Consider the following 14841-nt stretch of genomic DNA (forward strand, 5'->3'; position numbering starts at 1 on the left):
CTGACGACACGCAGCTGTACCTGTCGTTCCCAACGACCGATCCGGGGATCTCAGCTAGGATTGAGGCCTGCCTCACAGACATCTCCGCCTGGATGACCGAGCACCACCTCCAGCTGAACCTCGCCAAAACAGAACTTCTCATCATCCCGGCTAAACCCTCCATCTCCCACGATCTCTCAATCACCCTGGGATCTGCGACGGTGACCCCTTCATCCTCTGCCAGGAACCTTGGGGTTACCATGGACGACAAGCTCTCCCTCACGGCCCACATTGCTGCAGTCTCCCGGTCGTGTAGATTCACCCTCTACAACATCTGGAAGATCAGGAGATACCTGTCTGAGCACTCCACCCAGCTGCTAGTCCAAGCACTTGTCCTCTCCAAGTTGGACTACTGCAACTCGCTGCTCGCTGGTCTCCCAGCATGTGCAACCCGCCCTCTTCAGAGGATTCAGAACGCAGTGGCCCGCCTGGTCTACAATCTACCCAGACTTTCCCATGTTACCCCGCTCCTCATCTCTCTCCACTGGCTACCTATCATGGCCCGTATCAGATTCAAGACCCTGGTACTGACCTTCCGAGCAGTGAACGGGACTGCACCCGTCTACATCAAGTCTCTCCTGCAGCCTTACACCCCCACCCGTCACCTACGGTCTTCTTCAGACAACCGCCTGGTGGTCCCACCTCTCAAGACCGCCCGGTCCCAACACAAGCTCTTCTCCTCGCTGGCCCCCCAGTGGTGGAATCAACTCCCCACCTCCATCAGAGACACTGACTGTCTCTCCACCTTCAAGAAAAGGCTCAAGACGCACTTGTTCCGGGAGTACAACGGTACTTAGGAATGGTTCGCTTGACCCGATGTTAGTTTCCTCAAGGATCACAATGACTCTTGCTTAGAGACTTGTTGCTCTTGTGGTTAGTGGTAACTGATTTTGGTACTCGCTGTGATATATTGTTTTATTATTGTTGCTTGTTTTTTCTACAGGTACACTTGCACTTATAGCGGTTCATGTTGTTTAATTGTAACTTGTTTAACTACATGCTCTTATGGTTCTTCCCTTTGGCACTTACTTTGGTTGTTCACAATGTGTGCTTCATGTTTTGGCTACTCGCAATGTTTTAGTGGCTATCTTGTTGTTATTATCAGTGACCTATGCACTTTGTAAAGCTCTCTCTTGGAAGTCGCTTTGGATAAAAGCGTCTGCTAAATGAATAAATGTAAATGATTAAGCAAACATTCTTTGTATAGCACACCAAAGCTGTATGACACACAATGCAAATTTGTGCTCCAATAATTTTGTAATACAAAATTGTTAAATGTGACCAAAAGGTAAGCGACTTTTAAGACAAGTCATCACAGAACATTACAATTCTTCCTTAGCAAACCTGCCCCTCAGTCTGCCCCTGAGCAACAACTTTGAGCATTGCCCATTTCAACGCATCACTGAAACTGGGGTTTCAGAAGAGATTTTGCAGGGGTTCAACCGTCTTGTACGCATTGGATTTCAACTGGAAATGAGTTACTTCAAAGGTGAGTTTCATTACAGAAATAGTTTTAAATATATAGACATATTTTCAGAAATTGGATGGGGCATGCTATTACGTATATGTTTGAAATTGAGGCTATTTAGCCTGTTTATGTGCTATCAGATTCACATTGTTTACGTTAGGATTTTGCTAGCTAGAGGTTAAACCCTCCAGAAAGTTATGTTGAAATACTGAAAATGCATAGGCCTACATGTTATCAAAGTTTAACGTCTCACAAATCACCCACAAAAGATTCAGTGAAAATAAAAATTAAATGCCCATTAAATGCCGACCAACTCCAACCAACGCAAACTGTCGGATAAATGTGCGTGTCGGGCTACGCATTTATAGACCAACTGCAATCTAACCCTCAAAGTGTATGACATTCTTCATGACATTCATTCTTTATTCATTTCAGTTTTTGCCTATTGCTTAGACAGTTTTTGCATAATTTGGCTTGTTATGTCAAAACTCTACACACAAGCCACTCAGACATAGCACTTGGAGATTAACGACTCACATCTATGCCAAAATGAAACACTGCAATCAAAACTTAACACTCCTTTCTAAAAATCCAATTCTTGCAACAAAACCATACACACAAGCACCATTTGAATTACTCTTTCATATCACCAGAAACACACCGATGGGCTTTATATAAAACACTGCAGTCTTTGTTTCTATTTTTATTGTCATTTTCTCAGACTCGACTCAAAAGTAGAATTTATGCAGTAATCAAAGAAGAGTTTTTACAAAAACAAACATTCTTACAGAAATAAAGAAAAATAGAATCACAAATCATCAAATTAAGCAACAAAACAAAAGTTTAAAAAAAAATTACTGGATAAATTGCTATTGAAAAAAAACATATACTTCTTGTGTGTGTGCGTGTGTGTGTGGTGGGGGGCTGTGTGTGTGTGTGGGGGGGCTTATGGATCCCGCATTCTGTTTGGATCTGGCCATCCCCATCAACATCACAGGCAATGTCCTCGCGGGCTAGGCATCGGAGAAAATATTACCTTGTGTGCCGAATCCACCCTTGGATTGATCCCACCTCAATGTCTCCGCATGCCTCTTCCATTGCTTGCAGAAAAGGCATGCGGCCGTGTGGTTGCTGATCATAAACTTTCCACCGCCATGCTGAAAATAATTCCTCGATTGCATTTTACAAAGGGGCTGTAAGGGGCCAAGTATAATGGTGTGAAATGGTTATGGTTGTTGAACCAATCTCGGACCAGAGCAGCCCGGTGGAAACTAACATTATCCCAGATGACAACAAACCTGGGCTGCTCTGGTTTGTCCTGCACAACTGCATGCAGTGCATCTAAAAATGCTATGATCTGTCGTGTTTTGTAGGGACCTACAGTGGCATGGTGATGCAGGGCTAATTGCACTAATTTCAGCACACAAGGTGATATTTCCCCCACACTGCCCAGGGACATTTTCAACGGCCCTTTGTCCAACTACGTTACGACCCCGACGCCTGGTTTTGGCCAGATTGAAGCCTGCCTCATCCACGTAGATGAACTCATGTGGCAGTTCGGAGGCATCAAAATCCAGAACTCTGTATCAGAAAATATTGAAACGTGTTACTGAAAACACATACAGTAACTACAATGGCTATATTTTCAGTAAGGGGTGGGTTGGGTTGGGTCAGTATAAACAAAAAATACAAGCTACATGCAGGGCAGGCGGCAGCATAGACCCTCATTCCCACATTACAATATATAGTATGTAAAGTAAAGTGACACATACCTGCACATAATCATGGCGCAGATCCTTGACCCTGACACTGTTCCTCTCAAATGGCACCCTGTACAGCTGCTTCATTCTGAAGTTATGTTTCTGTAGGATGCGACTTAGTGTAGAAATGCTGACCCTGTTGATATTGTTGAATACGTTTCCATTTTTAATCATGCATTATTGCAACTCACAAAGTCGGATTGCATTATTTTCTCGCACCATTTCAATAATGGCAAGCTCTTGTTGTTGAGTGAAGAGCTGTCCCCTTCCACCTTGAAGAGGACGTCCAACCATTCTGTAGGAAATGCCACCACAAGTTGTCATTGGTTAGGTTCTTTTTCACATACTGTACTTTCAATCTGTACACAGTACTGTAACATTACAATGGTATTCCTTTACATATAAAGGATCATTTACATATACTTCACAGCTTACAGTAGTACAGTAATACTGTAATATGATACAGAATCATGTGACACATACAATAGGTACAGTCTGGAGTAGAAACTTGAAGATATACCTGTTCTCCAGTCGGAATGTCCTTATTATCGATGCTACTGTGTAGCGACTGAGGTTAGGGTGGACTCTTTGCCCAGCCTCCCTCATGGACAGGCCATGATTTATCACATGTTCCACCAGAGTAGCCCTGATGTCATCTGATACACGTCTCCGCACTGGTCTTTGTCCTCGTCCTCTTCCACGTCCGACTCCTCTCTTTCTATGTCCTCCTCTTACTCTGACTCTCATTGCCTCCATGCTTGCAAAGTTTTTTTACAGTTTTTTCCAATTGCTTAAGCACAATTTTGAAAACAGGGCTCACTTTGTCAAAACACAACACACGATTCACACAACAAGACACACAAGTAGCAGAACACCTCCAATCTTTTGCAAAATGAAACACTTCGTTCAAAACTATACAATCATGTATAAAAACCCATTTCTGTCACCGTATGCCACACACGGTTCATAAAATTGGACTCTGTTTGAACCAGTTACACACTGTAGTGCAAAATTTTAAACACTTTTACACTAACTATTCTTTTCTAATGATATAACCTGCTTGATTTTGTCAGAGATATTGTTCCAGTAGAGTACGTACAAGTACATGAATATGTTGACCAAACACAACACACAAGACCAGTACTGCACACTGCACAATATTTTCACATTGTCTACGTAAAGGTTGCATTTTGTGCAGAAAATCAGAACATATTTCAAATCAAATACTGTAGTAGGCTAAATAGTAGTCTGTAAACACACCAAATACATTTGTGGAGACAAAAGAAAGAATACAGCAAATGACAGTACATTATTTCAATCATGGACTGCAGTGAATATGTACAAAAAAAGTACTGATGTAGTGCATATAGCTGTAGCTACATGTAGCTACATTTTACTGTATTGTACTGTAAACAGTAGAGAACAGTAGTTGTCACCTGTGCTCTTGTCGAAATGTCCAAATTACTATTGCAACAGTATTTTGCAAATAGTGTGAGGATGAGAATGTGCTTATAGTTGTGCAGGTCTGGCCTTCTATTGTGCTCCTTGAGTGTCAGATTTCACTAACTGTGTTATTTGACATTTTTGTGTCCAAGCAATTGGGAAAAACTGTAAAATAGCTTACCTGTGGCCTATTTGTAGTGCTAAGGCTCAGACCGATTGGTGTTCTGTTTTCAGTGCAAGTGTTTTCAGGTGTGTACGTAAGTGCCTACAATTGCCAGATGAGTTTAGCATTTTGAACAGCGTGTTTTCCCAATGATAACAGGAGATTTAGTTTTTTAACAAAGTGTCTAATGTAAGAAAATGTTTGTAGTGTTGCAAACAAAGTGCAAAGTTGACAATGTGTTTAAGCTATGGTTAAACTGTGTTTAAGGTATGCAACAAGAAGTTAGGTATTGAGGCTTTGGTATAAGCATTCGTTTTTAGTATGTAAGCAATAGGCAAAAACTGTAAATTACATTTTGCTGAATGATTAAAGGGCTAGTGTCGTGGACGTTTTTGAGAGAATCAATCATAAAGCCGAAATCGGGTGAAGTACAGAGTTAATGTGTATTTGACGTATGACGTAAACATAATACAGTTTTTCTCAATTGCTTACACACAATACTGGTACTTGAGACACAATGACCACAACATGTAACTCATGCACCAACCCCCTGAACCAATTCTGCTAAACTACAAGCACAATTCCTGCTTTACGATCAAATTGCAGTTCTTTTTTCAAAACACTACATACAATTCTCTGTATTTGGCATAATTTTCATGAAGAAAATCTTTTGTTTTCACGAGGAACATACTGCCATTCAAATATGCACACTGACTCATCACATGGGAAAACACCTGTCACAGAGTTTTACAATTAGCAATCAGAGCTTCATCTTAAAAGGGCAACAGGTGACCTCTTCTGTTTTGGAGCAATGGATGCCAACATTGAAAACAGAGGCAGAGGAGTGAGAGTAAGAGGAGGAGGACGGGGAGGACGAGGAAGGCCAAGGAATGTAATCTCTGATGAGATCCGAGCCACTTTGATGGTCTAACAATGAGGAAGGCTGGGCAAAGAGTACAGCCAAAATGTGAGCAGGTACACTGTAGCATCCATCATCCGGACTTTCCGAAATTACAGTTTTTCTCGATTGCTAACACACAAAAATGGTATGTGTAAGCCATCCCCACAAAACCATTTTGCCAAATCCCAGCAGAAAGACCATGTACCCCAGTCTTTAAACACAATTTACCCTTTTTGACACATTTCTCAGGTTCATTCACACTTCTTTGCAAAAGTCTAAACACACCTCTTACTTTAAGACACAATTATCACCATTATGTCATTCAGAAAACACTGCCATTTGATAAATAAACCCAAAACAGCGCAATTCAAACACCCTTAACAACCAATTATCCATGTGTAAGCACTAACAAGCAAATATACTCAACAAGCAATCAGGGGTTTGGAATGAATACAAAGGTAAGCTCATCTGTACTTTGAAATCATGGATGCAAATATCAGAAGAAAAGGAATAATTGTCCAAATTAGAGGAGGTGGACAAGGGAGAGGAAGAGGCAGAGGAAGAGGAAGAAGAACAACAATCTCAAATGAGATCCATGCCACACTATGACAGAAATCCCTATGACAGAACAACCTTCTCCAAGCCATGGAAGAAGTTTGTGGGGACATTGCTCTTGAGTCTTGTCATGGATGGCTCAGGCATTCAGGGGCATTTTCCCTGCTGTTTGGCTAGAGAAAACATTGCCTGTGATGTTGAGGAAAATCTCTGGCCTGACCCTGGTCAGAGATAGGATGCTGACCCACAATGAACAGTACTGTACTCAAGCTCTGTTACCCAGGTAAAAATTATTTGTTTATTTCCTTGTTTTCTTAGCCTTTGTTCCCCAAATTACAATTTACAGCAATACATTTGTGTTGTTGACTAACAGTACTACTATTTGTATACTGTGACCACTACAGTAACAATAGCTCAAAATGCAATTGCTGTATAATGTAAATAGAAAATAAACAGCCTGTAAGAAGGACAATTGCAGTAATTGTGAGTTTTATGACATCATGTCAAACTCATGAGGTGGAACATATCTAAAATTCAGGGACACGTTATAGTCAATGGTTCTTGAAAAGCTTTTTATAATAGTGTTTTCAATTCCTCCCAGCAGTGTCTAAAAGGTATTCAGAAGGTTGAATTTATTTGAGGGCTTTGTGTGTATTTTGAATTCAAAGTTAGGTTTATACGACAGATAATATGGTTTTGACTACTGTGTTTGATTTTGGGTCAAAAGCCAAGGGTTTGGCCAAAACAGTGTAAGTATGAAGATGTGTGTTTAGAGTTTGGAGAAAACACAGTACACATTCAAGAAATGTGTCTTAGCAATTGAGAAAAACTGTAAAATAGGTAAGAAATCTACTCTCACTACAAAATTGCAGTAGGCCTACTGCATATCAATACAGTACTCAATGAGTACAGTAGTACAGTATTGCCTGTGGACTGTTCTGTAAAAAATAAAGTATGTTTCAAATATTTGGGAAATGTATTCCTACTTTGTATTCCTACACAGTATTTACAGTATTTTACTATTTGTTTGGCAGAACTTAAAGATTACCAACACAAGGTGGTCGGGAACCTATTCTGTCTCCTGAACAGGACACTGAATTCATGAACATGGTCCTAGAAAATAACGCCATAACTTTACGGCAAATACAAAGTAAAATAATAATAATGTAACTGTATACAGTATATATTAAATTATTCTGTTGTTTTGTATGTAGACCACTGTATGTGCAACTTTGTGTTGGTTGGGATGTACACTGTGTACATTGTTTTTGTGGGAAAAATTAAATATATTTGTTACCGTGTATTTGTTTTGTGTTCTGAGTATAAAAACAATATTCTCAAATATTTTACAACACACTTGTGTATGTACTGTCTGTAGTAAGTGTAACACTGAACAAAAAAAGGCCTAAATCACTATGATGAATTAAGAAGAAGTATTTTCCATTCATCAGTGTTTTACATTGAGAACATCAGTGTTCAAATGGTTCTTATAAATGTCTATTCATATGATGGTTTGTGTGTGTCATTTGAAAACAAAATACAATTTTGAGATTAAATAACATTGTTTTGAATGTAAAGTTTAATTTTGCAGGAGAAGTGAGGGGCTTTTCCATTGTGTGTGTGTTTTTTGATTTGTGTGTAGAGTTCTGAGAGTATTCAGAAAATGTGTGTAACCAATCAAGAAAAACTGTAACATTACCAACATAACATTATCGACACACAAACATAAGACAAAGACACAAAGACAATTCCATACAGCTCCATCTAGCATTCTAGAATGGAACCGGAAGAATCCAGCCCACCAGCACTACCCAGCTGTTGGCCCTGAACCCCCCCAAAACATTCTTCAACAGACCATTTTATAGATACGAAAGTTCTCAAAAGTCATTGGTCCATCCTACAAACTTGCAGCTATACCAAATCTCTTCTGTTATTGGTTACAGTTTTTAACAATTGTTTGGCACAATTTTCACAACCTTCACTTCATGTACCAATTGCTTGACCGAATTTGGCACTCCCTTATCTGCATTAGACTCTGATTTTCCTTTTTTACACACTGATGTCAATTACACATCACCTTGTTGTCAAAACACTACACACAATGTTCAGTTGTTGCACACACTTCTCAAGTAAAGTCTCAAAGCATCAACCTACAACACACAAATATTCAAATCTCTAAACACTCAGGTCTGGTGAGCAATTTGCGATCAGGACTGCAACATAAAAAGGGCCTTGAGCCTCTGTTTTGTTTGGTGAACAATGGAGAACGTAGAACATATTGACAAGCAGAGAAGGAGAGGGGTAAGAGTGAGAGGAGGAAGAGGACAAAAAGGAGGATGAAGAGGAGGACAAGGAGGAGGATGACAAGGAGGAGGAAGAGGAGGACGACAAGAAGAAGGAGGAAGAGTAGGAGGAGGAGGAGAAGAAGAAGAAGAAGGAGGAGAAAGAAGAAGGAGAACGGTGATCTCTAATGAGATTCGGGCCACCGTGGTTGACCATGTGCTCAACCATGGTTTGAGAATGAGGGAGGCTGGCCAGAGGGTCCAACCAAATCTCAGTCGCTTCACAGCTGCTGCCATCATTAGAACCTTTAAAATGGAAAACAGGTATGAATTATATTTGCCTTGTGTACTGAAATACTGCATATCAATAGAATACAGTGTGCTCACAGTATTTGTATTTTGCAGGACTGAAAGAGAACCTCACTGTGGAGGAAGAACACACACTTTCACAGCTGAACAGGACACTGAAATTGTAAATATGTTTTGTGAGAACCACGCTATCACACTCCGAGAAATACAAACTAGGATCCTGGCTGACCATGCTACATTCATGAACGTCCAGACCGTCAGCCTGTTCTCTGTGTGTACCGAAATCATTTTTTTTGCTGCATATTTGTGTACTGTTTTATGTTTGACTATGAAAAAAGTAGGCCTACACTGAGACATTTTACAAAAGGAGAAATGGCTCATTCTCCAGAGCCATTGTCATTCATATGGTGTGTTCCATTTCTATAATTGTGTTTTCAATTTTGCACATCAGTGTGTTGTGAATGCTTGGTAGTGTGCAGCAAATACTTAGTTGTGTGTAGTGTTATGAATGGTATGTGTGTGTCATTTGACAATATGGCTGTGTGTACCAAATGAGAACACGAGTTCCATTTTGTGAACAGGTCAGAGATTTGATGGCAAAGAGTCATCTTGCAAAGGGAGTGTCAGGTTTAGCATTTTGTGTGTGAGGTTTTCAGTTTTGTGTGTGCAGTTTTGAGAAAGCCGTTATTGTTTTGAGAAACGTGTGTTAACAATTGTGAAAAACTGCAACTCCTTAGAACAATACAGTTGAATCCACATTGTCTTCAGACCAACTGTCTCTTCCTTCCAAGTGACAAGAACTCTTCCAGGCCACCCAGACTTCACGTCTCTAGACTTCACGTCTCCTAGTTAGGTGTCATAAAATTACAGTTGGCATCTCTACCAAATGGAGTTGAATCAACATTCATTGTATCAAGCTTTTTAGCCAACTGTAAACTTATTTTAAAACACATTCATTGTACATATGACCAAAATGTATTTCACACTAGACAACAACATTCCATAGTGACCGACTATCAAACAAATGACAGATTGATGAAGGCCACTTCAGTTTCTGACCTTGCCTTGGCTGCGTGCAAGAAGAGCCATCAAGCAATCATTGGGCGACCATCGACCCCCTATCCGCACTAAAAGTAGCCTAGGGAAAACCGGCTGCACCGTGATACAAATCAATCACATCAGGCATGACGCGACCACAACTCAACTGGAAGTTTAGGTAATCAAGAATAAATTATGAGTATCGAGTAATCCTAAACATGTTGTTTATTACAGTTTTTCACGATTGCTAAAACACATTTCTTGAAACAGTCAACCATTTTCTCAAAACTGTAAACACAAATCCAAATATTCAAACTCAATTTCCAAAACCTCTGACTCTTCTGGCAAAATCAAACACTCGTGCCTAAACCATGTAACCTGTGCTCAAAATCAAACTATGCTTTCTGATCATAAACACAACCAATGAATATATAAACACTATGGAGCAATCATTAGACACAACACAAAAACAGCACACAGCACCCAGGGCATGTAGTTACATGTAAAAATAATTTGTTTATGTTTACACAGTAAATTAATTTACTGTAGCAATAAAGCTATACTGTAAATGTTTTATGTATGTTATGCTACAGTAAATGCAAAGAAAAAACCCTCTGGTGTGCTGACATTGTCCCAAACCACCATTAGAAACAAGTGTGAACAATTTTGAGTCATTGTGTTTTACAGATGACAACTGTGTTGTAGTTGTGTTTACCATTTTGCAGCACAAGTGCATCACAGTGCAAAATGTGTTTAGTGAATAAGAATGTGTTTAGAGTTTTGCCAAAAGAGTGTCTGATTTGACAAATTGGTTTAATTCACTGAACATTTGATTCAGAGAATGGGGTTTAGTGTTTTAGCAATGGTGAAAAACTGTATATTGAGTGACTTCTTCAACACTTTATGTTTTGTATTATGCAAGAAAAGGAAAACTGTAAAAAACAAAAATTCAGACAACAGCCCCTTTTTACCAGTGCATCTTCACATATACACATATACACGTATACACACACACACACACACACACACACACACACATACACATGCTTGAAGTCTTACTAGTAACATATTAGCAATTAAATCTCTGACAGTAAGGTAGAACATCATGAGATATCTGACGTGTACGCATTGTTCAGTAATTGAAACCCAGCTAAGCTGAGTGTGTGTGTGAGAGAGAGCATGTGACTGGCAGATGTGTATACAGTATTGCATTTTAGCAAGAGTAAGGAGTGTGTGTGGAGTGTACGCAGCTGACAAAACTGTCAACATAACGACTGAATTACTGCATCACCAGGCTAACCCATCTGCAGACGCCGAACCCTGGCCTCTCTCCACAACCTGTTCCAGCTCATCGAGGATCCTGAGAGAGAAACTGACACACACAAGATGAAACGTTCCCAGATAATGAAACTTAGTAGGGGATTCATGAGTGCTGGGACACAGTGCACAGTTGAACTGCAATGTAGAGAGAGCTTTTAGATTGAAGGAACAATTCCATAACCTGTACTTACCTTCTGTGTATTTAAAAGCTTCAGAGAAGGACTCTTACACAGGACGAATGTGTGTGTGTACACACTTTCAGGTGTGTGTACAGTACGTAGACTGCAGTGAGATCTGACACAAATAGAGCCTAACAACTTGGAGAGAGATTGTTACTGCCAACATCCTCTCAAGACAAAGGCGTGGGGAAAAGTGAGCATAATGACAACCAATGACAGCAATCTCCATTGTGTTTTTTTGTTTTTGAAATCTCTGGTGTATGTTGTTACTAGCGATGTTTGGATGAGATGTGAGAGCCTAGTTGTTCCTCCCACAGTACTCACTTGGAGAAGAAGACATCATATCTTCTTGCTTGCAATACACTGAAGCTAAAGGGTACTAATGTTCTGTGGTCTGTAAACACAGTCTGGCAGAGTATTGTGTGCGTGTGTGTGCATTTCTGTCTTTGTAATGCTTGTTGTGTGTGATCACGTACTAAACCATACAGTCCACAACCAACTCAGTCCTTTTCTCTCTCTTTTGTGTGTGTTTGTGTGTGTTTGGTATCTGCCTACATTTCCCCGACCTCTCAGGATCAATGTCTCTCCCACCTGACTGGAGGAGGGAAATCCTGTCGTCATGACAAAACTGCGAGGGCCAGAATCACCATGGAGACACTCGCTATCAAATGGAAGCCCAAACAGAGGTATTAAGCTGATCCACTAAATAGTGCTCCATTGCACACGTACACACACGCCGACATACAAACACACAATGACACACTCACGCAAATGAACGATTGTTCTTTTTTATCTGATATTTCAGCCAATGTATTCTGTCCATCAGACAACTGAAATGAGTCCCAGAAACCCTCATCAGGAAAACCTCATCTATAAGGTCTGATACAGAGACACTCTTCCTGTTATGATACGTTTAATTGGGTGTGCTCAAGCCTTCGGCGAGAGCACAACCTTTGTTCTCTCACATATATATTTATTTATTATTATTTATTTTCGCCCCCCTAAAACTCAGTCAATATCTGGCCTACATACACAACGGCGGTGTCAAAAGGTTCGTCTTGGTAGCGATTGCATTGCTTCTATTGGAATTTACGTTCCGTTGCATGGTTTAAGCTGAAGTTAAGTTTTTGTGGCGAAAAGTGAAGCTAACGGTGGCTAATTTGCTAGCCACAGTCACTGACGTTACTAACGTCACTACGTCACTAACGTCACGAAAACACGCGTGACTACCTTTGGCAGAACATTCGTTTCGCATCTGTTAACTTGGGGGATAGCTAGGCTAACTATAGCTTTACTGCAAGGCAGCTGCAGAAACGCCACAAGCAAAGAGGCCAGGGTGATAACTATTTACTCATTTTACTTTGTGATATGACACACAATTGTGATGTGTAATGTAACTACAATATAAGATGATATTATTAAGGAAGTACATCTACTTTCGGAAACAGTAGTCTACTATTTCACTGAAGTATTAGCATCATGACATTAGCCTGTGTTGCCCGGGCAACACATACTACAGTGGTCTATGATGTAGCGTTATCTGTTTTCAATCGTTTAAATAAACATTCCTCACATATACATTTTCGTTGTAGGGTTTATTCTGACATTAGTAAACGATTTGTTGGTGAAATTACCATTACCTGTGGTTTCAAACCAGAGTAGCTCACTGCAACGCTGTAGCTTACGTGAGACACACTACAAAAACATCTACACTACACAGCTGTTTAGGAAGTCAAACGGCGACAGAACATGTTCGGCACTCCCCTTACTTAAATCAAAAGTCTATCTAACTACTAACCTGAACTTCATTGCCACAGCCTAAACGTTGTCAATCTGTTCATGAAAATAATTAATTTCAGCTTAAACTGTACAACGGAACGTTAAATCCAATTCAACCAACGCAATCGCTACCAAGACGAACACAGCAGTAGTCTAGTACTGTACCGTAGTAGTACAATTTACCGGGGCAGCTTCTCCACACAGGGCTATATCGCATTTTGCGTTGTTACTGACAATGATCGCTACCAGTGAGCTTTTTATGAATGAGCGATTTTCCACTAAATAAATGTCAAGCTTATTTGGGTGTGCTCAAGCCTTCGGCGAGAGCACAACCTTTGTTCTCTCACATATATATTATTATTCTTATTATTCTTTTTGCCCCCCTAAAACTCAGTCAATATTTGGCCTACATAGACAACGTAGGTGTCAAAAGTTTCGTCTTGGTAGCGATTGAGTTGCTTCTATTGGAATTTACGTTCCGTTGCATGGTTTGGGCTTAAGTTAAGTTTTTGTGGCGAAAAGTGAAGCTAACGGTGGCTAATTTGCTAGCCACAGTCACTGACGTTACTAACGTCACTACGTCACTAACGTCACGAAAACACGCGTGACTACCCTTGGCAGAACATTCGTTTCGCATCTGTTAACTTGGGGGATAGCTAGGCTAACTATAGCTTTACTGCAAGGCAGCTGCAGAAACGCCACAAGCAAAGAGGCCAGGGTGATAACTATTTACTCATTTTACTTTGTGATATGACACACAATTGTGATGTGTAATGTACAATATAAGCTGATATTATTAAGGAAGTACATCTACTTTCGGAAACAGTAGTCTACTATTTCACTGAAGTATTAGCATCATGACATTAGCCTGTGTTGCCCGGGCAACACATACTACAGTGGTCTATGATGTATCTGTTTTCAATCGTTAAAATAAACATTCCTCACATATACATTTTCGTTGTAGGATTTATTCTGACATTAGTAAACGATTTGTTGGTGAAATTACCATTACCTGTGGTTTCAAACCAGTGTAGCTCACTGCAACGCTGTAGCTTACGCGAGACACACTTCAAAAACATCTACAGTACACAGCTGTTTAGGAAGTCAAACGGCGACAGAAAATGTTCGGCACTTCCCTTACTTAAATCAAAAGTCTATCTAACTACTAACCTGAACTTCATTGCCACAGCCTAAACGTTGTCAATCTGTTCATGAAAATAATTAATTTCAGCCTAAACCGTACAACGTTAAACGTTAAATCGAATTCAACCAACGCAATCGCTACCAAGACGAACACAGCAGTAGTCTAGTACTGTACCGTAGTAGAATTTACCGGGGCAGCTTCTCCACACAGGGCTATATCGCATTTTGCGTTACTGACAATGAATGATCGCTACCAGTGAGCTTTTTATGAATGAGCGATTTTCCACTAAATAAATGTCAAGCTTATTTACGTTTTTGGGGGCATATTTTCAGTTAGCAGATGGTACTGTTTGAATCGCGATTCCATCTTCTACTGCCGGTAACGTCGTAGAATAATCTTCAAAGGGGGTTCTTTATTAATGAATAATGCCTGAAAATATCACGAGAAGGGAAAACTTAAAA

This window comes from Osmerus eperlanus, chromosome 11 (genome assembly GCF_963692335.1).
Source record: "Osmerus eperlanus chromosome 11, fOsmEpe2.1, whole genome shotgun sequence".
In the NCBI taxonomy this organism is placed as follows: Eukaryota; Metazoa; Chordata; class Actinopteri; order Osmeriformes; family Osmeridae; genus Osmerus; species Osmerus eperlanus.